Genomic DNA, 27,348 nt, shown 5'->3' with positions numbered 1-27,348 from the left:
GGTGAATATATTCTTTCAAGTAATATTTATAAGGAACCTGCTATGTGCTTAACATGGGTGGATAGTAGTGAGCAAAACAGACAATATGCTTTATAGAATGTTCATTTGGTACAATATCTAGAATATTAACCAAAATATGTATGTTTAAAGAGAAAAATTATCAAAGATAGAAATGTATATAGAATTTGGTAGGTTAGGGAGGGTGGTGATTGTAATATTAAATATGCTGTTTTGAGATGGATCCTATGAGGCTTAACTTGATAAATACCTGCAAAGGATTAAGTCAGGTACTATTAGAGAAAGAGTCTTTCAAATAGAATGGATAACAATTGCAACTGCCCCAAGGAGAGAGATGGCTGGCATGTGTATCAATCAGAAAGGAGTGCACTGTGGCTTGAGTAGAGTAGGTGAGGGAGACAGTAGTCAAATAACCAGGGAGGATTTTGCAGGTGGATCATAGCATGTTGTGTGGGTTCAAGATAATTGCTGCTGAGTAAAATAAAGCTGGAAAGGACAAGGGGGTGCCAATTTGGGCTTAGGGGTATTTGTAAGCATGGCAAGTTTTTGCACACTCTACCCGTTGGTACACATTATAGTAATCAATAAGTAATGTAATGGTATCATTCTTCACTGAAAACTGCTCAGCACTTACCCACCAATTCTGATTTGATGTGCATATATTTATCTCGACATACATGGTTTAGTTGATCTCTTAGCAAGCCCTCACAGGTTTTTATCTTTCTACTCCTCACTACATACCATATGTCTCAGTCTAAATAGCCATACTCTATACCTTTTAAAGTTCTTTTCTCAAGTACTGAAAAGCCATCTTTGATTCTTGCCTACTGCTGGAAGCCCTTGGTATATTTTTATATTTCTATTGAAGCGTTTTTACATTTTATTTATTTATTTTTCCTTTTTCATTTTGCCTACTTAGCTGAGATTTTCTTCAGGATTAATAGTAAGCTTAGAAGACACCATTGGTGCCCTACTCAACAGTTCTTCCTCTTTTATCTTTTTTGCATAAGCCTCTCTCCCATGATTCAATCTGAAAGTGTCAGTCAATCCCCTTTAACCTCTGTAGCCAGTTTTGCCCATGTGGATTGATACAATAAACATGTAAATGAAGTTTGTGGGCTATCTTCTATGAAAGGCTTTTCTATTATAAAGACTGAGATATGAGAGAACACCACTGTTTCCTTTCCCCCTTTAGATGTTTTAAATAAGGATCTTATTCTTAGAGTTTCTGAAAACAATGTGTGTCCATGAAGAACTACACTTGGATACCCTCATGGTAGAGCCAAAGATGAGAGGTACTTAGCCTTCTGATTAAATTTATGAACTTCTGAAATAACATCTGAATACCTAACTTTGAACTTCTGGTCAGGATGGAAAAAAAAATTTATATATATATATATACATATATATATAATATATACATATATATACACACACATATATAATTATATATGTATATATATAATATATTATACATAATATATTAACAAATACATATATTAACAAATATATATAATTTTTATTTGTTTATAAGACCAAAGTTCCTGTATATTAAATATATATTATTTATATATATATAAATTTTATATGTTATATATTATATATAACAATTATATATATAATTTTTTTATTTACTTGTTTATAAGATCAAAGTCCCTGCTAAACTGTTGCCTTTTAACTCCATTATCTGATAAATTGCTCATTTCTAGTTGTTTTAACTTTATGTTCTAGAACTGCTCTGTCCAAAGAGGTAGTCATTAGCTATCTGTGGCTCTATAAAATGAAAATGAGCTTAAATTCCATTAAAAATTCAGTGTAACAGACTAACCACATTTCAAGTTCCCAATAGCAACATGTGTCTCGTATTTTGTAATGCATAGTACAGATATAGAAAAATTCCATCTATTCATACATTTGCATCATACAGTGCTGAGCCAGAGGTTTCTGTTTCTTGAACTCTCAATATAACTCTAGTTGATTTCTATAGTCAAACAATTATAATAGTTTTCCATGTATGTGTATTGGATCAGCATCATCCAGCTCATCCACAATCTTGGTAGAAAACAAATTATTCACTCTAAGAAATATAACTAGAAACAATTTTTCTGAAGTACATGCATAACCAGAAACCTTCAGGCTACACCACCAGGGAGGGACGAATACATTACATTTAAACCGGCACCACTATTATGTATTTGGCACAGGTGTTCTGCAAAGCAAACCGTATCACTAATGTATTTTAACGTTCCTATACTGCCTGCATTTTAACAAATCTGAAGAACCATAGTTCTTCATTGTCATTGCCATGCCACCATGGCTCTTGTGACATTTGACCCCTGAGTTGATAGCCTGATTGTTTCATTATAATTCTATAATCTCTCTTATCCCTGGTCACAGTCCTCCCTCAAAAGCAGAATTTGATGCTGTATTTCCAAATGAAAGCTTGGTCCATTTGGAAGAAAACAGATTGTGTAGTACCATAGGAGGGCTGTTGCTTGTCAGATTCAACACATTCTATTACCTGAGTGTGTCACATTATACATCAAATCCCCTATGGCACTATAAATGACACTACCCAGCTAATTGTGCAGGACCAGCCTACATTGTTATTAGTTTCTTAATTACTTCCTCCCCCATTCAACTCTACATTGACTTACTTTAGTATTCCACTGTTTTGTTATGACTCTAGTAAACATTTTCCCTGAGAATATGCTAGTTCAGAATGGCTTCTGCAAATACCTCAGTGGCCCCATTCATCACTTTTCTTACCTCACCACAAGAAGATACACAGTATTTAATGAAGTGACTATGATTAGAAAAACATGTAAGTTAAAAAAAAAGTGAAACGATAAGAAAGCAATTCCTAGGGAAATAAATGTATTTATAGATCCAGAGATATGTTGACAAATGGATAATAGTTCTATAATGGTAATATAAAATAAAATGATAATGTAATTTACTATATTTATTTTATTTTTTTTAAAGATTTTATTTGTTTATTCGACAGAGAGAGACACAGCGAGAGAGGGAACACAAGCAGGGGGGAGTGGGTGAGGGAGAAGCAGGCTTCCCGCAGAGCAGGGAGCCCAAAGCAGGGCTCAATCCCAGGACCCCGGGATCATGCCTGAGCCGAAGGCAGACGCTTAACGACTGAGCCACCCAGGTGCCCCTAATTTACTACATTTAAAAAATACAAAATCTTATTAAGCCAATGAATATTCCCTTTCACCGGCTCATGCCATATGTAGATTCTCATATCCACATTCAAAATATTGCTGTGATCATTAGGAGGTTCCTATTTTTAATTTACTTAGTTTCTATTTACTAGCTTGCACAAAATAATTTCATAATGTGATCTGGCATTCTTTGATGTTTGTTTCACAAAGCATTTCTGCCCAGTGAAGTAGATCATGATATGCCTGTTATGGTTGAATTCTTTGACTTCAAACACATGAAGTTATTTCTCCCTTTTCAAGGCACCATTGAAGTTTTATTGAGTTTGCTTTTGCACATGTTCTCCATCCAGCTAGAGCTCTCTCAGTGAGCTCTGCGGCAGGAGATTCTGCCTGTCAGCTTGCCACTTACTAAAACTTATACTTCAGCCTTAAGCTGGAGAGACACTGACTCTGATTTGTTCTCTTTTTTTAAGCAATACATAAACTAGGCTACACGCTGTTACCCTTTCTTATGCACTGTTCTGTCAAATGACATGGATTTAGATGACCTATGAGTATCAGAGGAAAAACACATAACTTACCATTAAACCTTTACTTTGCTTATTAGTTCAAATATATACCTATTATAAATAAAAAAAATTACTACATAGCATCACTCATATGATGATCTAAGGCTAGAGCAGTTTGATCTTTCATGAGCTTAATTACATAAGTATTATTTTCTCTTAAATGAAAATACAACTCTCAAATATACATCATATGGATTGGGAAATGAGGTGTCATTAAAAAATATTAATAAAAGGGATGAGACACTCTCAGTTTTTTATATTAGTGAAATGTAGCACTCCTCACTATGAAATTGGAAATGACAATTTATATGTTATTCTTTATAGTACAAGCTATGGAATGACTCTAGAGCTACACATTGCAATCTCATACAAGAATAAGTCTATTTAAGAAGAAAGATTTTTCAATACGGCTTTCATTTATAGGTATTTTTGCCTACACACCTTTTACCCCTACATGTTGCAGAGTTAAAGAAATTCCATTCTCAAAAGAAAGGGGAAAAAAAATCATACTTCACTTAAGGGATGGTTACTTTGGAAATTTAGCTTACATTGATGGCAATCACTCTTCCTGTTTAGTCTTGATTGACAGTTAGCTGTGATATTTTCTGTCTTTTTATAACTTTTCTGCACCCTCTCATCCTTCCATCATGTTCAGAGTCAGAAGAAATAAGTCTGGCAATTTATAACACTATATAAGAGACCTTAAGTACAATATGTATTACTTGCATTTTTTGACATATACAATAGAAAGTTATTTTAAAAGTATGTGTATCTTCCCAGCCCTGTTAGATAATTCCTTAAGAATTGTAAACTGCATAGAGAAAAGGAAAAAATCCATATCAGAGATTAAAAATCAGATATTTTCACCATTTCCAGTAATCTAAAGGAGTTCCTCTTTAGAAATGGTATTTTCATTAGAAGATAACATAATTAAACAAATGAATGACACAATAAGACTAATTTTATGTCAGCATTGTAACTAATCATTATTCTCTAAATGAGAACAAAGTCCCTTCCATAACATCAGGCATGATCTTATGGAGAAGCACACAGGATGTATCCTTAATTTTTTTATTACTTTGTTTTTTTAGAGACATTTTAAATTCACTTCAAAATTTGAAAGATTTCCCATATAACCGCTCCTCCCACACATGCATGGCTCCCCCACTGTTGATATCCCCCACCAGAGTGGTATATTTGTTACAACTGATAAACCTATATTGACAAATCATATTGTCTGAAGTCCATAGTTTACATTAGAGTCACTCTTGGTGTTTTATATTCTGTACATTTGGATAAAAGTATAATGACATGTATCCACCATTATAATATCATGCAGAGTATTTTCTCTGCCCTAAAGATCCTCTGTGCTCTGCCTATTTATCCCTCCTTCCTATTCCAACCCTATCAACCACTCATCTTTTTACTCTTTCCATTGTTTTGCTTTTATAGAATGTCATATAGTTGGTATCCTACCATATGCAGCCTTTTAAGATTGACTTCTTTCACCTAGTAATATGCATTTAAGTTTCCTCCATGTCTTTTCATGGCTTGAAAAGCTCATTTCTTTTTAGTGCTGAATGATACTCCATTGCCTGGATGTAACACAGTATACTTATCCAGTCACCTATTGAAGAGCATCCTGGTTGCTTCCAAGTTTTGGCAATTATGAAGAAAGTTGCTATAAATATCCATGTGCATGTTTTTGCATGGACATAAATTTTCACATCTTTTGGGTAAATGTTAAAGAGCATTTGCTGAATCATATGGTAAGAGTATGTTTAGTTTTATAAGAAACTGCCAAATGTTTTCCAAACTGGCTGTACCATTTTGCCTTCCCTCCAGTAATGAATGAGATTTCCTGTTTCCCCACATCTTTGCCAGGATTTGGTGTTGTCAGTGTTCCATATTTGGGGCATTCTAATAGATGCCTAGTGGTATTAATCACATTGCCGGTTTAATTTGCCTTTCCATAATGACATATGATGCTGGGTGTCTTTTCATACACTTATTTGCTAGCTGCTCTTCTTTGGTGAGGTGCCTGTTAATGGATTTGACTCATTTTTAAATTAGGTTGCTTGTTTTCTTATTGTTGAGTTTTTAGAGTTCTTAAATATTTTGAATAACAGTCCTTTATCAGATGTGTCTTCTGCAAATATTCTGTGCCAGTCTGTGGCTTTTCTTCTAATTCTCCTGACATGGTCTTTCACAAAGAAGTTTTTAATTTTAATAAAATTTATCTCATCAATTATTGCTTTCATGTATCATGCCTTTTGTGTTATATCTAAAAAATTATCACCATACTCAAAGTCATCTAGATTTTCTCCTATGTATCCTCTAGGAGTTTTATAACTCTGTGTTTCATATTTAGGTGTGTGATGTACTCTGAGTTAATTTTGTGAAGAGTGTAGGTGTGTGTCTACGTTCTGTTTTCTGCATATGGATGTCTAGTTGTTCTAACACCTTTTGTTGACAAGACTATCTATGCTCCACTGTGTTGCCTTTACTCCTTTGGAATATCAGCTGGCTATATTCATGTGGTTTTTCTTCAGGTTCTCTGTCCTGTTCCATTGACCTAGTTGTCTATTATTTTATCAATTGACACTATGTTGATTAGTTGATTGCTGTAGCTTTATAGTAAGTCTTGAAGTTGGGTAGCGTCAGTTCTTCAACTTTGTCCTACTTCAATACTGTGTTGGTTATTCTGGGTCATTTGTCTCTCTCAATATCAAACTTTAACTTGGTGTTTTGATTGGCATTGCATTGAATCTGTAGATCAGGCTGGGAAGAACTGACATCTTGATAATATTGAGTCTTCTTATTCATGAACATGGAATATCTCCCTATTTATTTAACTCTTCTTTGATTTTGTTCATTGGAATTTTCTAGTTTTCCTCATATAGATCTTCTACATATTTTGTTAGATTTATACCAAAATATTTCATTTTGGGGATGCTAATGTAAATAGGATCATTATTTTAAATTCAAATTCCACTTGTTCATTGCTGGTATATAAGAAAAAGATGGCTTGTTATATATTAACCTTGTATTCTATACCTTGCTATAATTGCTTATTTGTTCCAGTAAAAAAGAAAAAAAATGATTCTTTCACTTTTTTACATAGGAAATCATATCATCTGTAAACAAAGACAATTTTATGCCTTCCTTCCAAATCTGTATACCTTTTCTTTCCTTCTCTTGTGTTACTGCATTAGCTAGAACTTCCACTACATGTTGAAAAGTAGTGGTGAGAGGTGACATCCTTGCTTTGTAACTGATCTCAGTGGGAAAGCTTCATATTTCTCACCACTAAGTCTAATGTTAGTTGTAGATTTTTTGTAGAAATTCTTTATCAAGTTGAAGAACTTCTCTTTATTCCTAGTTTATCAAGTATTTTTATTATGAATGGGTGTTGTATTTTGTCAAATCCTTTCCCTGTATCTACTGATATGATCATGTGATTTTTCTATTTTGGTCTGCTGATGTGATTGATTACATTAAATAATTTTCAAATGTTGAACCATCCTTACATAAATGGGAGAAATCCCATGTGGTCAAGGTATATAATTCTTTTTTTGTCCATTGTTGGATTCAATTTGTTAATATTCTGTTTAGGATTGTATGTTCAATTCTTGATTGTATCTCCAAGAAAAAATACTGGAAATATATCATTCACTGAGCTTTGCTAATTGAGGAACTTGTAAACAGTAAATTATCTTCTTAAAAAATCTATTGATATCAAAGAATTTAAAAACATCACTTGAAGATAATTTTACATAGAAACACATTTAGTTAACAGTAAAATGGTATTCAGGGGGAGGCCTGTTTTTCTTTTCTTTTTTGAAAAACAAAAACAGATAATCAGAAAAAAAGAAGAAGATGAATGTAGCAGGAGGGGAAGAATGAAGGGGGGGAATCGGAGGGGAAGAAGAACCATGAGAGACGATGGACTCTGAAAAACAAACTGAGGGTTCTAGAGGGGAGGGGGGTGGGAGGATGGGTTAGCCTGGTGATGGGTATTGAGGAGGGCACGTTCTGCATGGAGCACTGGGTGTTATGCACAAACAATGAATCATGGAACACTATATCTAAAACTAATGATGTAATGTATGGGGATTAACATAACAATAAAAAATTAAAAAAAAAAATGAAGGGTCCTGTGTCCTGCAAAATACTCTGTATCATTAACCTTAAATTTAGATCTATCCAAATGGATCTTAAGGAGACAAAAAATCATTTGTTTATTTCTGTTAAAATTCTTATCGAAATTTTTTATGACAAATAAATATATTTTAGAAAACATTTGGTCAACGGGAGTTATTTTATTAGTTAGAAAGGGAATGCTTGCTGTAGGCCTAAGGAAATTTGTAAAGCAGGTAAATCTATCTCTTTTCCTCAATGTGTCAATCACGGGTCCCCAGATGTTCACTATTAATTACATTTGCCAATGCTTAGTAAAATTAAGAATATTTGGTCTCTTTAAAAGATTGTAGGGGCACCTGGGTTGCTCAGTTGGTTGAGCATCCAACTTTTGATTTCAGCTCAGGTCAGGATCTCAGGGTCAAGACATGGAGCCCGCTTGGGGCTCTGCCCTCAGTACAGAGTCTACTTGAGAGATTCTCTCTCTCCCTCTGCCCCTCCCCCCCCTCATGGTCTCTCTCTCTCTCTCTCTCTCTCTCTCTCTCTCTCTTTCTCCCCCCCCACATTCTAAAATAAATAAATAAATAAATATTAAAAAAAAAAAGATTGTAGAATTCCTGCCACATAATAACTACTCAATATGTATTACTTTTCTTCTCTGTTGTCGAGTTAGAAAACAAAACAAAACAATCACCTACCCCAAATTATGCATTTTCCTTCATAAAGTCCAGATACTTGTCAAAATGGTTATTATGAAAATAATACACAAGCTTAAAGTTTCTATGATCAAAACACAGAATTAGTGATAATACTAGGAGAAAATACATAATTAATTCTATCTCTGTATTTTCTTTATTTAAATGGAATAGGTAATATGTGCCAAATTTAGTAACATCCATCTATATATACTTAATTTTGTTTTATTTAATAAGCCATAATCTTAGAGGACAACTTTATATTTTCTTAACTTATTTTTGATAAAGAGAAAACAAATGCACAACTGTCTTAAGGAAGAGATTTGTTGAAATGTTTCCTTCCATTATCAAGAAAAATCTTAGTTAAGATAATGTCTTATTTATTTAAAGATATTTAATTAAAGATATTTAATTCAAATCTAATTTTTCAAATGATCATAGTGATAATGCATCTCTGCCACTGAAAGCAACAATACCAAGAACACAGTATGTCATCAGGGGCTAAAGTGTCTGCTCCTACAGATAGTAATAAAAATTATAAATCATACATGATATTGATGTGCTATGCTATGAGGAAAGTAACTGGAGTTCATTATTCACATTTCTGATGAATTTCAAATCAGTGATATTGCCCAAAGTCCACTTTATATGCTGATACAAACATATATAATCCTATTTCTGACAGAATTATTACATTTAACATAATAAAACAAAATTATAAAAAACTTTGTCCCATATGATTAGGGTCTCTGTTCTCACATATTAATCCCCCAGTTCTCATTTTCTTCAGTCATTTTCTAATTCAAAGCATATTGTAGAATTGGGCATTAAACTTTCATAGCAATTAATTTATCCCCATAGATGAATAATATATTCATCACTTTGTAATCATTACATGTGTTTTCCAGAACTGCACATATACATGTAGACATTTGGAATTCTATATCCTGTTACTAAATATTGATATCTTACAAATGTCACAGTATATGTTGTATTATCTAATGCTTGAAGAATTTAAGGATTAAGGACAAGATACCTTCTTTACATTCTATAGCTAGCATATAAAAATTTAGATACATACATTGTGTATTAAGTATATTTATAAAACTATATTTTCAAAATTTCTGGATACACATGTTAATTTTTAAAAGTCTGATCACATCAATAACTGCAATACAATTTAAAAATATTTAATAAGCTAACATGTCATAGAATTCTCTAATCTGTTATACTTTTCCTTTTCTAAAAAACAAGCAATTTATGTTTTGTTCTTAAATCTAAACAACTCGTATTCGCTAATTCTGTGAGACTTTTACTTTCGTTCCAGGAAATTGATATAATTAGACAAATGTAATTTTTCTCTACATGTGTTAGTGATGATATTTCCAGGAAAGATTTTGTTCTATGAAGTGGGCAGCTGAATGAATTTATTTTAAACAGCTGGGAATGCTGGTGGCGGCTCAAGTTTTCCATTACATGACAGGAAAAAGCCTCAATATTTTGTTCGAGATGGACCTTCCAACACATGTTTTGCTAAAGGCAAAATGTTAATTTTATTGTTCTCTCATATTCTAGAACCATGAGAATGAAAACAGGTGTAAACCATAGTCTAAAACACCGAGTCCCTCACCAATGTCAGGTGTAACACCTACATCACTTAGGGAATTCTTAGAAATGTAAATTCTTGGGCCAACCTCAAATCTACTGAAGTGGAAACTCTGGAGCAAGAACCAGCAATCCGTGTTTTAACAACTTCCCTGTTATTTTACTGGATGCTAGGGTTTAAAAACCACTGTTCTAAAAAGATGGCATTCATGATGCATTGGGTAAAATTAAATTTGAGTACTTATAGCTGGCAAACACATTTAATAGGATGTTCTATATGACTACAAAACATCAAGTAATATTTGAGAATATGAGAGCAGGAAAAAAATTAGCAATTACTTGCCATTGGAGAAGAAAAATTCCCCAGTAATAATAATTGGGTAAGAGTTTCTGGAGGACCAAAACCAAAGATATGTTAAGTAGACCATTTTGTTCCTAATAAGCATGCCATAGCTCTTTGATTTTAGTAAATGAAAAACAGTATAGCACGAGCATACGATATAAAAAGTCCAAGGCTGACAGTTATTAAGCAGAAACTTAAAGGATAAAAATATCACATAGATATCTATTTTTCTATATTTAAGCATACAGAACTACAATCTTGGGGTGCCTGGGTGACTAAGTCGGTTAAATGTCTGATTCTTGGTTCCAGCTCAGGTCAGGATCTCAGGGTCGTGGGATTGAGCCCTGCATCAGGCTCTGCACTCAGCAGGGCATCTGCTTCAGGATTCTCTCTCTTCTTCTACCCCCCCCCCCGCTTGCTCTCTCTCTGTCTCTAAAATAAATAAATCTTTAAAAAAGAATAATAATATTAAACCAAATATTAATGTTTAATTATTTTCACCTACATTTAAAGTACTGTACATCACAGTAATGTTTTTTCAGTGTGATTCCTTTTTTTTTTTAAGATTTTATTTATTTGAGAGAGAGAGAGAACAAGCAGGAAAAAGGGGCAGAGGGAGAGGAAGAAGCAGGCTCCCACAGATGTGGGGCTTGATCCCAGGACCCTGAGATCATGACCTGAACCTATGGCAGATGCCTAACCAACTGAGCCACCCAGGCACCCCTCAGTGTGATTTCTTGGTCTGGAAAGAAAAGTCACTCCAATTAAAATAAATTGTAAGTAACAGAACATCCTAACTTTCTGTGACTCTTGGCCAGATTAGAACTTGCAGATTACTTTATCATTCTTTAAAATACCTTCCTTTACATATTTATTTTATAACTGAAAGTATAGGCAATAATACTGTAACACACTTATGGTGAGCATTTCATAATATATAATTAAATCACTATGTTATACACCTGAGACTAATTTAATATTATATATTAACTATACTTCAGTTAAAACAATTTTTAAGAAAAAATACCTTCCTCTAACTTCTGTGTAATTTCATGCTTTCGATAATATTTTAGCTCTGTATCTTTTACAATGACCCCTTTGATGAGTCGTTTTCCTTTTCCTACCATATTGAGGGCTTCTCGAGGTTGAAACCTTTCTTTTAAGTCCCTTTTATTTTTATCCATACATTATGACTAATAAATTATAAAACATTTTTGCATAGAGGCTTCATTTCTATATTCCCATTGCAAAAATATCTTCTGAAGGTTGAAATTTTGCCTCCAATATTATGATAGTAGTTATTACCACTTTAAATGTGCTACGTGGTAAGCAATACTTGGGTTAAGTAGTAAAGTATCTACATTATCTCATATGACCCTTAAGTCATATAAAATAGTGGTAAAAAAAACAAAGATTAATTATGTAACCCATTCTACTTTCCTATCAAGGATTCTTGGATTATTCATTATGTCTTTATGTAATTAGTACCAGTATTCTGTATGTTCATTGATATTCTCAAGTAATGACAATAGTTCAAGTTTAGAATATCAGTAAACATACAGAATTTTTCAAGTGTGCTCTTTCCCTTTATACAGATTCTTTTTTTATTTAGAATAGTTGTAGATATCCAGTATTTTACTATTTTATTTACCAACTATTTCTTTATGAGACCTTTGTTAAATATTGAAGTATGTTTGCTTAAGGTCAATTATAGCACAACTCCATGAACAAGTGAAGATTGGGAAAGAAGAGCACATCTTTCCCATTCTCTATGAATATAATCTAAAAAATTTATAATATTTGATTTAATTATAAGGATGCTGAAGTTATGGTCTTTTTTTGTAAAAGCAGAGTTAAAACTCCTAGACAATATCAGAACCTTCTACTTGTGAACCTTGAGTGGATGTGGCTTATGTCCTTCACCTTGAGAGATGTCATGTTACCAATATCTTCATATGATTCTTCTTTTTGTAAGTAAAATGTTAATTTTAGCTGGTCTGTTGAAGCTCTGTGTTTATATTCAGAGAAGCTTGGAGCCATTGTCCTGACTGATCATTGGCAAAGTTGAATCACTAACTACTGATTAATATATCCCCAGTCCAAAACAGACAAGGGGACAACCTGTACCAACATATCAGAATTGTTTATGGAAAGTGTCCAGATGGACAATTTGTACCTGGTTTCTCTTATAGTCTCTTGGTTTCTGTTTTTGATCTTGGTCTAGTAGTCTGGTATAGGTTATGTGACCAGAAATGCATAAAATATCTCTCCTCAGATGAGCCTGTGGGTTCCCTGAGTCCAAGATATTTCATACATATCCTGATGGTTCATGATCCAAATCATGATCCAAAGATGAAACATGTTTTGTGTAACAAAAAGAATCTTGGCAGCTATATTTGGAATTCTTAGACATCTCTGATGGGTGCTTGTGTTTTATTTATCCTGCTGTTCTATAACTTTTGTTTTATTAAAGTCTTATATGAATATACAGTGTGGAATCTCATGAATTATTTCAAATATACAACCATATGTAATAGCTGCAGGCCATCAATTTTTATTTTAGTTAAGTTCCTCTAAGATCCTGAAATAAACAAAGATATAAAGGATCAGATATTCTGATGATTCTCAAGGTAAATATAAATGTCTTTACTTCTTATGTATTCTTAGCTGTTTGATTGTTTTCTTCAAGAAAAAAGTCATGAGGAAATGTATTGTTATGAATTTTTAACATCTAGGAATAATTGGCTTTAATACAATATTTTTTTAAAATTCATATAATGTTTTATTGATATACCTTAGGCATTCACAGCAATATTATATTTTTTATTTCAAGTACACAACTTAAAAAGACTCTAAGGCTTTAAAAATAAATTTGTCTTTAAATAAAAATGGTGCTTTGTATTTGATACGAGCTTTCCAAATTATGCAGGAACACATGCCAAAGTCTTCTCAAAGACATTATTTACAGAACATCACCCGTAATTGTTTCCATCTTTCTACTTTGTTTCACATAGCCTGGAATAGTAAATATTTGTTTTTAGTTACTTTCAGAGAATTATTTTCATTTGCTTGCTTCTCCTATCCCCTGAGTGATATTTTGACCCAAATATTGGTTACATGTATTCTAGAGTAACTTCTGTGGGAAGATATCATTGTTCTTTGTACTTAAATAATTTTCCTCTTTCCACATTAAAAAGGAACATAAAATATTTAGTTTCCCTTAGCTTATGTAGAATAAATAAAAACTTATTTCCCTCACATTCTCAAAAATATATTCTGATTACTGCTACCTCTGCATGAAAAAAACTTGGTGTGAAAAAGTCGACATCAAAACTATTATCACTACTTTTACATTGATATTTTTCAAGTGAAATACATTATAGTATCTAAAAAGAGATATGTCTGTTGACTATATTTCTTTTGAATATACCTAAAATAATTGTATTCAATAATTTCAATGGGATAATTTAATTAGAGAAGCATTGCAAGAAATTATACAAAGAGTTCTAAACCTACCAAAGACCTAATTTCAATTTTTCATTTTTATATTTTATATATGCCTATTGTTCTGATTCATGAGTTCCAATAGGGTTTGAGAGGTACACTTAATTTTAGTAAATGAAGGTTGATTCTTCCATGGGTGCTGACTAGTTCCTCAACCCAAGTAGAAAGCAGATGCTTTATTACATCTAAAAGGACATCATTTCTTCTGCACCATTAGGTTTACACCTCTAAAATACTTGCTTTTGTTTTTGCTTTAATAAAGCAGTAACAGAAATTTTTTCTTGCAGTTCTGAACAAGAATTGTAAAGTATTGCTAAATCAGTAATAATATCACTGACTATAGAAAAACTGAACCATTTGTCATCCCCTGTAAAGGGAAATGGGTAGGATAATTAGTCATAATAGGAGGAAATGAGGCTCTATTCAATAAAGAAGCTGGAAATGGAGGAAATTTGGTAATTTTTCTAACAAAATATACTGGAAAGAAATAGTAAACCATAGAGCCACTTTACAGATATAATGTGTTCATTGATATAGTTAAAAAGGCATTATTTAAAGGGCATTAATTTAATCATTTAAATAGTTCTATAAATTTCATGAAATATCAAATGAAAAGTAAGATGATAAGAGATGGCTCAAATGGAAGTGAGAAAAGACAATAGCATAAATGATGCAGCCAAATAAGAAATTAGCATTAGGTGAAGGGAAATGCAAATTTGGCGCTATAGAAATGTACCCTTCAGAAAATCAACCACATTCCAAACTATACACAACAAGAACAAAAATAAGTTGAAAATATCTTTCATATGAATGACATACAAGGCAATATAAAAGTAAGGAGCTAACACAAAATTTTCAAAAAGTGTTTAAAGATATGCCACAAGACACATTTTTCTGAGCTATACGAAATTCTTAATATGCAAAGAAAGAGGTGTTCACTATTTACCAATCAAGAATAACTAAAAAAAAAAGAAAGAAAGGAAGAAAGAAAGAAATATCCTCATGAATGTAGAGATTTTCAGTGGCAAAGTAAGTCCTAATATAAAAGGGAGAAATAAGACGAGAAAGAAACAATTAGTCTGACCTCAAAATGCATTGTCAAAAAACAATGGAAAACCTTCCTTAAAGTATTGAGTGGAAAAGGTATAATTGAGAATTCTGTACCAGCAATGATGGCACTTACACATAATTCCAATAGAAATATTTTTTGAAAATAAGACTTGATGTGTTCTTCTCTAAAATTTGTCAAGATCAAAATTTCAGTACAATGAATTAGTATACCAAACAAATAAAATCTAATGACTTGGAAATTTAAACAGCAAAAGAATAATGGATAAGTATTAACTTAATTCATAGAATGAAACAAAAATAATTATGCTCAAAGAGTAGAATAAAACTTATGGAATTTTAAAAACTGATATAATTTCTATTATATAAGGAATAATCTGTTATTTTTTCTTCTTTTTCAAATTTTTATTTAAATTCTAGTTAGTTAACACATAGTGTTTGTTATTTTGATAAGTAAAATTATAAGATATTTAGGGGCGCCTGGGTGGCTCAGTCGTTAAGCGTCTGCCTTCGGCTCAGGTCATGGTCCCAGGGTCCTGGGATCGAGCCCCGCATCAGGCACCCTGCTCCGCGGGAAGCCTGCTTCTCCCTCTCCCACTCCCCCTGCTTGTGTTCCCTCTCTGGCTGGCTTTCTCTCTGTCAAATAAATAAAAAATCTTTAAAAAAAAAATTATAAGATATTTAATTTCCAGTAATAATATACATAATATGCATAATATTAATATATCTATATTCCTGTGTAGATATAATTTTCTAGGATATGGAATTATAATTCTTCCAGCTAGTATATCATAGCCTTTTAGAAAGAAGAATCTCAAGCACAAAATTAATTTGGCAAACACAGATCCTCTGCTTTAGTACATACTTTTACTTATTTTATGAAGCCCTCTATGATATGATCCATAATAGAATAAATCCTATTTACAAATGAAATAACAGACTTATTTTCGTGGTAATAGATCTTTTCCCCCCCGAAGAACGTGCTCTGGTACTGTGTAATCATTACATGTATACTTAAATATATTAGTGTTAAAGGTCATAACAGACTAGTGAAAAACGAAGGGCAAAAAATAATATGTGCACCGTTATCCAATTTGTGTGGAGCTAAACAGATAAATAAGTGTAAATATATATAACAGTAACATATGTAACAAGATGTTAAGAAATTGAATTTTCTTTGGGATATCAGAAAAATAAAATTTATGATTGAGATTTTAAGCAGAGCACTCATTTCCAATTTTACTTGAACATGTCTCTTATTTCTTTAATAGTACATTCATTACAATTATCATTACCTACCGAAATTTAGAAAACACATACACAGAGACCTATACACCCACATACACACATTCAAAATAGCTAAGCTATAACTTATATTTTTAGTAAGTGAGACTTTCTTTTGTGAATTGACTTCCTTCACTGAAGAGTTTTGAGGAATTTTGCTGAAGTGTTCTATTAATCATGTAATCTGATACCACTTTCATGTGATAAAAGATTAGTAAAATGTTCACCTATTTTATAACTCAGGGCCGATTTTCAGTGTTTCCTGCATTGGTCCTTTTTTTCCAAATTAAATCATCAATAAGTGGGGCGCCTGAGTGGCTCAGTCAGTTAAGCATCTGCCTTCAGCTCCAGTCATGATCCCAGGGTCCTGGGATCGAGTCCTGCATCGGGGGGGGGGGTCCCTGCTCAGTAGGGAGCCTGCCTCTCCCTTTCCCTCTGCAGCTCCCACTGCTGTTCCCCTGCTTGTGCTCTCTCTCTCTGTCAAATATATAAATAAAATCTTTTTTAAAAATCGTCAAAAAGCTATTTGCTATTAAAAGAAAATGAGGAGTATTACTAAAACAGTACCCAAGTAACCATTATTTTACCATATTCCAGAATGTCCTGCATCAGAGCAATATGTATAATAATTATTGATTTTCAAATAAAAGTTTAAAGGTTGTCAGTCAGATGTATCTGAAATAGATCTGAAATAGAGGAATCCCTAAATATTAAAGAAAGTCAAATATGGTCTAAAAGGTAGAAAGTCAGTGGATATATGGTTTTTCCTATCTGGGAGTGTTTGTCATCTGGATACAAAACTCAACGATCTGTTCCCCTCTCTAATATCAAGAAGCAAAGCGTAAAGGCCATGAAACCCAATGAAGTAAGCCCAGGTAGAACCAGAAGCATAGGTAATGGTGATTATATAGAACTGTGGTTTAGATTTGACTTTGACCTATATTTTTGTCTTCCTAAAATTAACTACGGAAATTCTATGACCAGCTAAATGTGAAAGATTGGTACAAGAAAGCACTGAATTATATGACACTACCTTTGCTACATAGAGAAATTCAAATGTTGGAGCCCTATTTTTAAAGTCTCCTTTTCCATGACAGGAAATGAAGAAGGACACACAGAGAACTACAACCCAATTCCCGCTCTTGTCCCCGCATTATTAGAACCTTGGAAATATCTTCTTTTTTTAATCCCGATTTTCATGAATATTTATTTTGGATGATTCTATGAAAATTAAACAGAACTCCCAGTAAAGGCTGAGGATTTCAAGTTTCCATGAGTGACATGGAACTGGCTAGAGAATTTCTGGAATAACCATTCATTTCATTCCAAAAGGAGACTGTTTAATAACCTACCCTGTAACATAAATATATCTTCTACTTCAGGTCTATCCTGCGTTATTACCATCCCCTCAAACATTATGGATATATTTTCCTTCTTACTCACTATTGACAATCTTTCAGTATCCCTCAGCATAACTGTGAGGAGAATATGGAATTTTGCTGGAAATTTCCCTCAAATTACATTATGTGGATTTTTTTATTAATCTCTTTAACATGCAAATAAAACAGTATCTGGTTATCTAATTGCTGCTGATAGCAAAGCTTAAGTAATTTTATCATTGAATCTATTTTATATTAAATAATAAATGTATTTTATATTAAGTACATCTTAAAATATCTAAAAATCTAACACTTTATAAACACATATCAAGTAGTATCTCTGCTCATAATTGCATGCTCTAAACCTACAAAAATTGTTAAATAGTACAAATTGTTTCATGGTAGTGAAAAACCTCAAATTAAGCAAAGATGAAATAAATATTGATTGCTATAATATGAAATCAACCTGATCATTATTTAAAAAAAAAAAAAAATGGCGGGGTGCCTGGATGTTTGGTTAAGTGTCTTCAGCTCAGGTCATGATCCCAGGGTCCTGGGATTGAGTCCCACATTGGGCTCCCTGCTCAGTGGGGAGTTGGCTTCTCCCTCTCCCTCTGCCCCTTCCCCTGCTTGTGCACTCTCTCCCTCTCTCAAATAAATAAATAAATAAAATCTTTAAAAAAAAGGCAATATTCAAATATAATGAACTAATTCCATAAATTGGTTGGAATTCAGAGCTTTGATTCCTTAAAATGGTAAGACCTGAAAACCCTCCAAATTTGAATCATATTTAAGACAGCATGTACCTGATCACTAACTGGTGCAGTCATTGAGCCCAAGTTCTGGGCACCTGCTCATTTCTGCCCATTCTCTCTTCTTAGGCAAGTTCATCTGTTTCTACTTTATTTATAGCATTTATTTGTGAAAACTCTATAGTCTATACCAAAAACTCAACTGCTAGGGAGGAATGTCAAGATCAAAATTTTTTTTCTATTTCTTTTAAACACTGCTAAATACATTCAAGGATACTTAATGACAGTTATTATTTTTAAACACTAATATTATCACATGAAAAAGAACTAAGATGTTTGGGGCGCCTGGGTGGCTCAGTCGTTAAGCGTCTGCCTTCGGCTCAGGTCATGATCCCAGGGTCCTGGGATCGAGCCCCACATCGGGCTCTCTGCTCTGCGGGAAGCCTGCTTCTTCCTCTCCCACTCCCCCTGCTTGTGCTCCTGTTCTCACTGTGTCTCTCTCTGTCAAATAAATAAATAAAATCTTTAAAAAAAAAAAAAAAAAAGAACTAAGATGGTTTACTCTGAAGAGGAGATAAAATGCTGCTTATTAATGATTACTTTCTAATTCTAAAAATGATTAATTTATAGCTCAAAGACCAAGGTCAAAGCAGATTCTTTTATTCCATAATTGGATATTTTAACAATGGATTGTGGTTTTTGGCCTGGCATAAATAGGATATTGTGACTCTGACTGCATTACAGGTATTTAATTACTTATTAATATACAGGAATAGAATTCACTTTGCACTTCTTAAAAACCTTTCCTTTTTTTAATTTTTCAAGTTTTTATTTAAATTCTAGTTTAAATGCCACTTTTAGACCAAATTAGGCAAACATGTGTTTCTCTCTTAAGACTTCACTAAGCTTTAAATGTGCATATTTTTATGGGTTAGTGAGGTAACCCGATTTCCCCACCCTGTCCATCAAGTTTCTTAAACCAGAACTAACATTCATTTTTGTTTATAGTCCATTTTTAATCTATTAGTATTCATTTAATCAAATAGTATTCATTCTTTTTTAAAATTTTGTATTGTTATGTTAATCACCATACATTACATCATTAGTTTTTGATGTAGTGTTCCAGGATTCATTGTTTGTGTATAACACCCAGTGCTCCATGCAGAACGTGCCCTCTTTAATACCCATCACAAGGCTAACCCATCCTTCCACCCTCCTCCCCTCTCAAATAGTATTCATTCTACTAATAATATAAAACCTTTTCTTTCTTCAAACTATATTGCCATTACCTTAGACCAAGATACCACCATAATTGTTCAGGCCTATCATTTCATAATTATACCCTAATATCAATATATAATAATTCTAAAATATCACATTTTAAATACCATATTTTTCCACTCATAAGATGTGCTTTGGGCAGTATCTTATTTATCTACAGCAACAATAGATATTACTAAAATACGAAAACTGTCATGGAAATGAGATGATGAGAGAAGGCAAAATACAAATTAGCCCCAAATTCACCAAAAGCACCCCTGTCTCTTTAAGGTAGTAGAGGGGACTAATTATTATGAGAGACATACAAAAAAAGGGTACTGAGAAAAGACTATGGCATAATAAAAACACCGCAAAAATGTATTTACAAAATAGACCAGCAGTCATTGGAAGAGGTTGAATAATATCTTACTTACAATGAAAAGGAGATTATATTGATTTTTTTTTCTTCCTATCATGATTCTCTGACTTTAAAAAACTGAGTATGTGGCCTTTAGTGAATGAAGTTAAAGGAATCATATGAGAGAAAGCTGTGCTGGCTCTTTATTATTTTTTTTCTTTGCTCTTTCTATCTTATTTTGGCCTGGAGCTTTATTTTCTCTGCTTAAGAAGCACTATTGATTCAGGAAGACTAAAGGGGTCGCCATGGGACCCAGGGAGAATCAGCAAGGACCAAACTGCTTAGAGCTGTAGGCTAGAATTTCAAGTGAAAAGAAGTCCAGCTGGGATCACCAAATAGGAGTAGAGTTAGGATTTCAGAAGATAATTTCTCTTAAAATATAAGCTGTGGCCCTTTGCTTAAAAATTTCTGGTTAAAATTGGTAAAACTTTGTGTATAGCAATCATAATGCAGGACAGCAAGGTACTACCAACTTTACCTAGGCATGAAAGTTGCACAGATATGAATCTTCTGAAGAACTTATTTCACTATCAAGAACCAAAATAAATAATACTTACTGCACTGATAATTGCTCAATTAGTTAAAAGAGGACCTCAGCACTTCTCACAGTGGTTACTAGTTATTTCTGAGAATCCTACACATCGTATGTTTGTTCTACAAAGAAGTCTTCAGTCATCTTTTGGCATTTCCATCCTTCTTTATCTCTTACTTAGAGAAGCCTCAGTGTTTCCACTCTCCCACATAAGCTTGCCAAGTGTCCATGATTATGGTCACCATACCTGATATTCCCAGAGGATACAAACTTAGGCTGCCTGAAGCGTGCAAAACGGTCTCCACCCTTGGGGCCTGACTCATTTTTGCCTTTATGCAGAGTATCAGGATATCTCCTCAACGTTTACCTTTATCATATACCCATATCATAACTTATCATAACTATGAGATATTTTCACAGTTACATACCTCCTCTTTTGCTAGGACTTCTTTGATAGAAATTTGTCTTCTTTACTCAACATACATAAGAGGAGTTTTGATGTATATATGTGGTAACAATTAGGGTGTGCTGTTAGTGGTGTGTGCGTGTGTGTGTGTGTGTGTGTGCAAGTACTTGTAAGGGAATGGAGAGGTGGAAATTGGATTTATTACACTAACAAGAACAGCATAAAAACAACTAAAATAAATTTTCCATTAGGATTTGATTTATTTTGTTTCCTTTATGTTCCTTGTTAGGCTCTTATTTATTCTTATGAACTTATATATTAGTATCATCTGTATTTACACTTTCAGGTGACTTACACTGTCACTGTCAGTCTTTCATAATTAAAAAGTGTTCTTATTTGGCTGTGGTTATCAGCCTGCCCACTTGTAAATTTCAGCCTCTAATTTCCTATAATACTGGAAACCAGCTAACCAAGCAAATTAAAATTGTGTGAAAATTGTCTATGAGTGAATAACTTGTAAGTAAAGGCTTTATTTAAGAACTGTTAAAATTGCTTTATGTTTCTTTCTAGTTACTGGCAATTCTCTTGATGGCTGAAATTACCAAATATGGGACTGTGTTCAGAGTGAGATATTGTGACATAGTTTAAAATATTGGTTGGGTGGTATAATTTTTAAATACTGAGACACAGTAAGGACCACAATAACTGAATGCTACTTGTCAAAATACACTAATAACTGGTGTTGATCTAAGCAAATACTATTCACCATCAATTAAAATTTGTATTTAATATTTACATATTAACATACTTAACATTTCACATATGTTTACCTTCCTAGAACTAAGTGACTTAGTATATCTTGCATTGATTAGCATCAATAAACTTGGGATGCATCTCTTCATATGGAAAGAGCCCAGTGAATATCTTGTCAAACTGAGTGAATAAAACCTATATATACTGAGACACAGACACACATTCTACCATCATATCCCACAAAATACTTGAAGTTTGCCATCACCCTTAGACTCTTGAACGGAAATAGGATTCAGGTTATTTTCTTTCTCTCTCTAGAATTTTCCTTTATCTCCCACATACCTCTCAGCTTTTCACAATTATCTTTAGAAACCAACTTTTGTAGACTATTCAAGGGGAATACGCTTTTAGAAACAAAAGCCAGGCCACGTCCATATACCTTCCCTCAAGGAAGAAACACTAGACTAACAAATTGATTGACTTGATGCCATGAAATAAAGGATTAATAATTTTTTTTAAAAAATAGGATTTCTAAGTTATACTGTCCTATTCAGAACCTGAACATTCTTATCATTTTCAGCTAACTTTCCCCTTTTATCATTAACATTATTTCTAACAAATAGTTCTTAAAAATCACTGCACAAGGGGTGCCTGGGTGGCTCAGTCATTAAGAGTCTGCCTTCGGCTCAGGTCATGATCCCGGGGTCCTGGGATCAAGCTCCGCATTTGGTTCCCTGCTCTGCAGGAAGCCTGCTTCTCCCTCTCCCACTCCCGCTGCTTGTGTTCCCTCTCTCGCTGTGTCTCTCTCTGTAAAATAAATAAATAAAATCTTAAAAAAAATCACTGCACAAAATTGGACATTATTCACGAAGCATTACATTAGAATGAAATTTGTTTTAGGACTGGTGTTCAAAAACTCTGATGCTTAATATTTAAGTGAGCAAAATATTCTTAATTTCAAATGCAATATATGTCACTAGAAACTATGTCTACCTACCTACCTACCTACATACCTACCTATCTAACTAAAGTATCAAGGTTTAACCATGGCTTTTGTTGAATAGTACACTTCACATAAATAGAGAATAAAATCTTACCCTTGATAATTAGCTTTGCATTCAATGGGTTTTCTGAAGTAGAATTAACTTATCAAAGTAAATGATGTTTTCTAGTAGCATGCTATTACTTATGTTCTAGGTGACTCTTTTAAGAAAGCAAGCTATATGTGTTAGAGATATAAGCTTTTGTATTTGCATTGAGGGTGCTTGTTTGAAGAGAAAAACATTTGTTGATAATATAAATATTACTTAAAAAGTCACTTTTTAAAAACTTGTGAAATTTATTTTCCTTTGCCAATAAATATTCTCGATTAGGTAAGGAGGAAGAGATATTTTTAGAGACTTTTTTGGTGCTTCCCCTCCCATGTTTTCTATTCAACGTAATGACAGAATTAAATTTCATTTACTGCCTTCACCTATCCATTTCTAAAGCAATGTAGAGAAATGATATTAGGCATGACATTGTCACCTCTGCATTACCTATGGAAAAAACACAATTATTAATTGAGTCTCATTCCATATATGCTTCTATTGTACTACTTCCTTTAATGAATAGAGGCTTTCTTTTTGTATTTTATACTTGTTTTTTAAAAGTCAGATAGATATTTAAAGTCTTTGCAGTACATCAAAAGTAACAGAGCTCTATTAGAAGGAACACAGCTATTCTAGAATATTTTAAATATGGTACCTAGTATATTGAGAAGTCTCAAATCAGAGGCGTATGAATGAAATATTTTTTTCCACTCACTAAATTTCACTGGTCTCTGTCAAATCTCCATGTTTATCTCTTAACTATATCTTGAGCAGATTCTACAATTCTCTAGCAACTTGAATGTTTTGAAGAGCAATCCAGTTAAGGATGAATTGATTTAATTTTCCCCTTCTTCAAGTCCATACCCCAGTTCATGTTTTATCTATGACTCTAAATGGTATGAATGGTAAAGGAAGTTTTGGTTAGCTTTGAGTCACTGTTTCTATTTTCCCTCTTAAGGCTAGATTCTTCCATATTATTGAGGAGAAAGGAGAAACGTGGAAAGGAAGTATCTTTTTACCCAACTGACACTTGCTTTATTCTACTTTGCTGTTTTTCATTCTATGGCTGACACTGATTGGTCATTAATGTCCTCCGTGTGGCACAAGTCCAAGGGTTTGCTGTTTCAAAGGGTTCATGTGTGAGTTTTGAGAGGGCCCTGGGGTTCTCCACGATGGAGTTCTATTTAGTCCTCTTCTATAAATCCCTTTACCTCTTGCACCTCATGCATCCACAAACTCATGCTGTTGGTATTCACCATCTGGCGGACAATCCTCTTGGGAGAAATAACAGCAATCAAGCTCTACTAATTTCTGGATATCTGTTTGCCCTATGAAAAACTCACTCCTTATGTCTTAGAAGAACAATGCTCTCCAATTCTCTTCTCCATTGTGCAGGAGAAATCGGGAAACCTTATGCTTAAGCAGAAGTCCAGCTGACGAACTTTCTCCTTGTTTTAGAGAACACACACCCTCATACACATATATATGCTGGGCTAATGGGAGAAAAAAACATATTCTTTCCCAAAGCTTGGATATTACATGCCTCACAATTTGACTACACTGATGGTGCATATGTATCTTCTTTTTTTCCACATTGCCCTGTATCCTTTTCTCCTTCCTGGTAGGTTTATAGAGCCTGGGAATTTAGGATGTGTATCATGGTCACCTCTTAGTCCTAATAAAATCTTCTGACTCTGACTGCCCCTGTTTTTATAAATGTGTGTTACTTTTGGCATTTCTTTGGTCCCAATTCTGTTTCAGTGGGAAAAGCACTAGTAAACACCCTATTTTCTCATGGAAAGCAATATGTATTCTGGCTTTTACTTTGGACTATTCTAATTTGAACTTATTTTCAAACTTTCTAAGTTTCTCTATCCCAATTAATTATAATATGTTGAGTATTTATGTTCTTTTTTAGAAAGTTTGTATTTCATGTAACCATAAATAAATAATACATAATCAATGAATGTATTATTGCCATTATCACTGAATTCTAAATCATCAGATTAAATTTATAATGCATAATTTAATATGCTGGCACTATTTTCTGGGTAGATATAATTTTATCTTATTGCAATTAATTTTTTTTTTTTTATTTTTTTTATTTTTTTAAAGATTTTATTTATTTATTTGAGAGAGAGCGAGTACATGAGAGGGGGGAGGGTCAGAGGGAGAAGCAGACTCCCTGCCGAGCAGGGAGCCCGATGCGGGACTCGATCCAGGGACTCCAGGATCATGACCTGAGCCGAAGGCAGTCGCTTAACCAACTGAGCCACCCAGGCGCCCTTATTGCAATTAATTTTAAGTTTTAGGTTATTTTTCAGTTAACAACATTGAGAATTATATTTTCAGTTTGTTGTTGTTATCTATCCCTCCTTTGAAGGATTTTGTTTTCATTGAGAAAAACTTAATTGCATTTCATAATTCAGAAGAAAAAACATATTTTAATTTGAGTAAATTGATTTATTTCTGATAAGTAATAATAAAATTTTAAGGCCTTAATGTTTATAAGAAAATGGACAGTTGATAAATTGTCCAAATACCCTAGTCATGCATATTTCTCATTAGTTGACATTTTAGAATTATAATTTTATCACCTTATCATTTCAAATTAAAAAGGCCTATATCTAATTTTATTTGAAGCTTCCTTACCTTGAGATATGAAGTGAAACCATCACTCAGTTTAATTATCATATTGCATTATAGAATTTTTTAGTAGCCAAAATTCATGTGAATCTTGTGAATTTAGCAATTTAATTCTATGTTCTATATTTTTTCAATCTACCAAAGTCCTTACTAGAATGAAACAATGATTACCTCTATGACTAAAAATGCTAATACTGACAACTTTAAAAAATCTCTTCTGATCTTTGTTTTTCCAAAACTGAAATTTCGCCATAAAATAGAATATTTCATTGAGATTAAATTAATGAATGATTTTGTATTACTTATGACAGGGTGTTACATTTTCCCAATGCAAGAGCCTGCTGTAGGCTGACCATGTATTTTAATGAACTATTCCCAATGTAACTACAGACTCAAATATCTGAGTAGATGATATACTCCTAGAGTGAGCTGACATGTTCATATGGTCATGTGTCTTTAGGATGTAATTCCTAAATTTTATTGTTCATTTTTTGATATATGAAAAGTCTTCAAAATCAGTCATCTATTTATTTACCTATCTACAAACTAACTTTCTTTGTAAACAGAAGTACTGGCTTTATAGTGTAGTAAAATTCTAAGTAATATTTTTAGTACTGCTACCTTTTTAATTTGGTAAATATACCTATATCAATTTCATCATTGCATTATAAAGTTCATAGAAGTAGGCTAAATATATAAGACCATATTTTTTTCAATTTTTTTTTCTTTTGGACTAATATTTTTCAATACACTTTATTCAATTATTTTGCATTCTAAAAGTCACATATTCTTAGGGAAATTCTTTACTTTCATTTGAAATCTCAATGAAAAGAATACCTTTATTTACATATTGCATTGTAGAATTTTTTAATATATGATACACTTAAATAATACTAGGTCTATATTTTTTTTTTAAATCTGAATGTAAAAAAGGAAACAAATTAAAATTATAGATAAATAAGATAGGAACTAAAACCAGTAACTTAGAAAGAGAGAATATAATCAGTCAGTGACCAATAGTTAGGGAAATAGAATGTTTGCTGCAATAAGGGAATATGTCATATCTTGTTACCACACATTTATAATATACCTGGCTCTATTCTCAGCTCTTCAGACATATTAATTTGTTTAATCTCCACAATAATCTAGTGAAGTAGATATTATCTTCCTTTTACAAATGAGGAAACTGAAACACAGGAATATTATGTAACTTGCCCAAGTTCATACAGAAGGGAGAAGAGAGCTAAGATTCACACCCAAATGGTCTGTATCCTTAACTATAGCTCTATACTGTCCCTTCATGAGATGCCCAAGTAGTTTTTATTCTTTATGTATTTTTATTAATTTTTATATTATTTCTTGGTAAGTGGAAAATGTATCCTGAAGCTCAAAGTTATATCATTAGTTCAGCCATAATTCAACAAGTAAAGTCTATTGAGCTCTCAAATTCATAGAAAAAGTTATGACCTTCGCAGAATATATATTAAAGTAAACACGTGCAATTGGGAAGAATTGTTTTTATGTCTATTAGTACTTTTTGAGTTTACCTAACATTACACTATAATTATTAAGGAAACAGTTATGTACTAACTTAATGTAACAAAGTTTATCAAATTGATTACTAAAGTGTAGCCTGTAATGCCCTTGGTCATTTCAGTTTGAACCTGTGCTGAGTGCCAGTGTTAGCCAGCCCTCCGCTCTCAGCCAGG

Source organism: Phoca vitulina, unplaced genomic scaffold, assembly GCF_004348235.1.
Source record: "Phoca vitulina isolate PV1807 unplaced genomic scaffold, GSC_HSeal_1.0 scaffold5, whole genome shotgun sequence".
Taxonomy (NCBI): domain Eukaryota; kingdom Metazoa; phylum Chordata; class Mammalia; order Carnivora; family Phocidae; genus Phoca; species Phoca vitulina.
Note: the sequence above shows the minus strand (reverse complement) of the source record.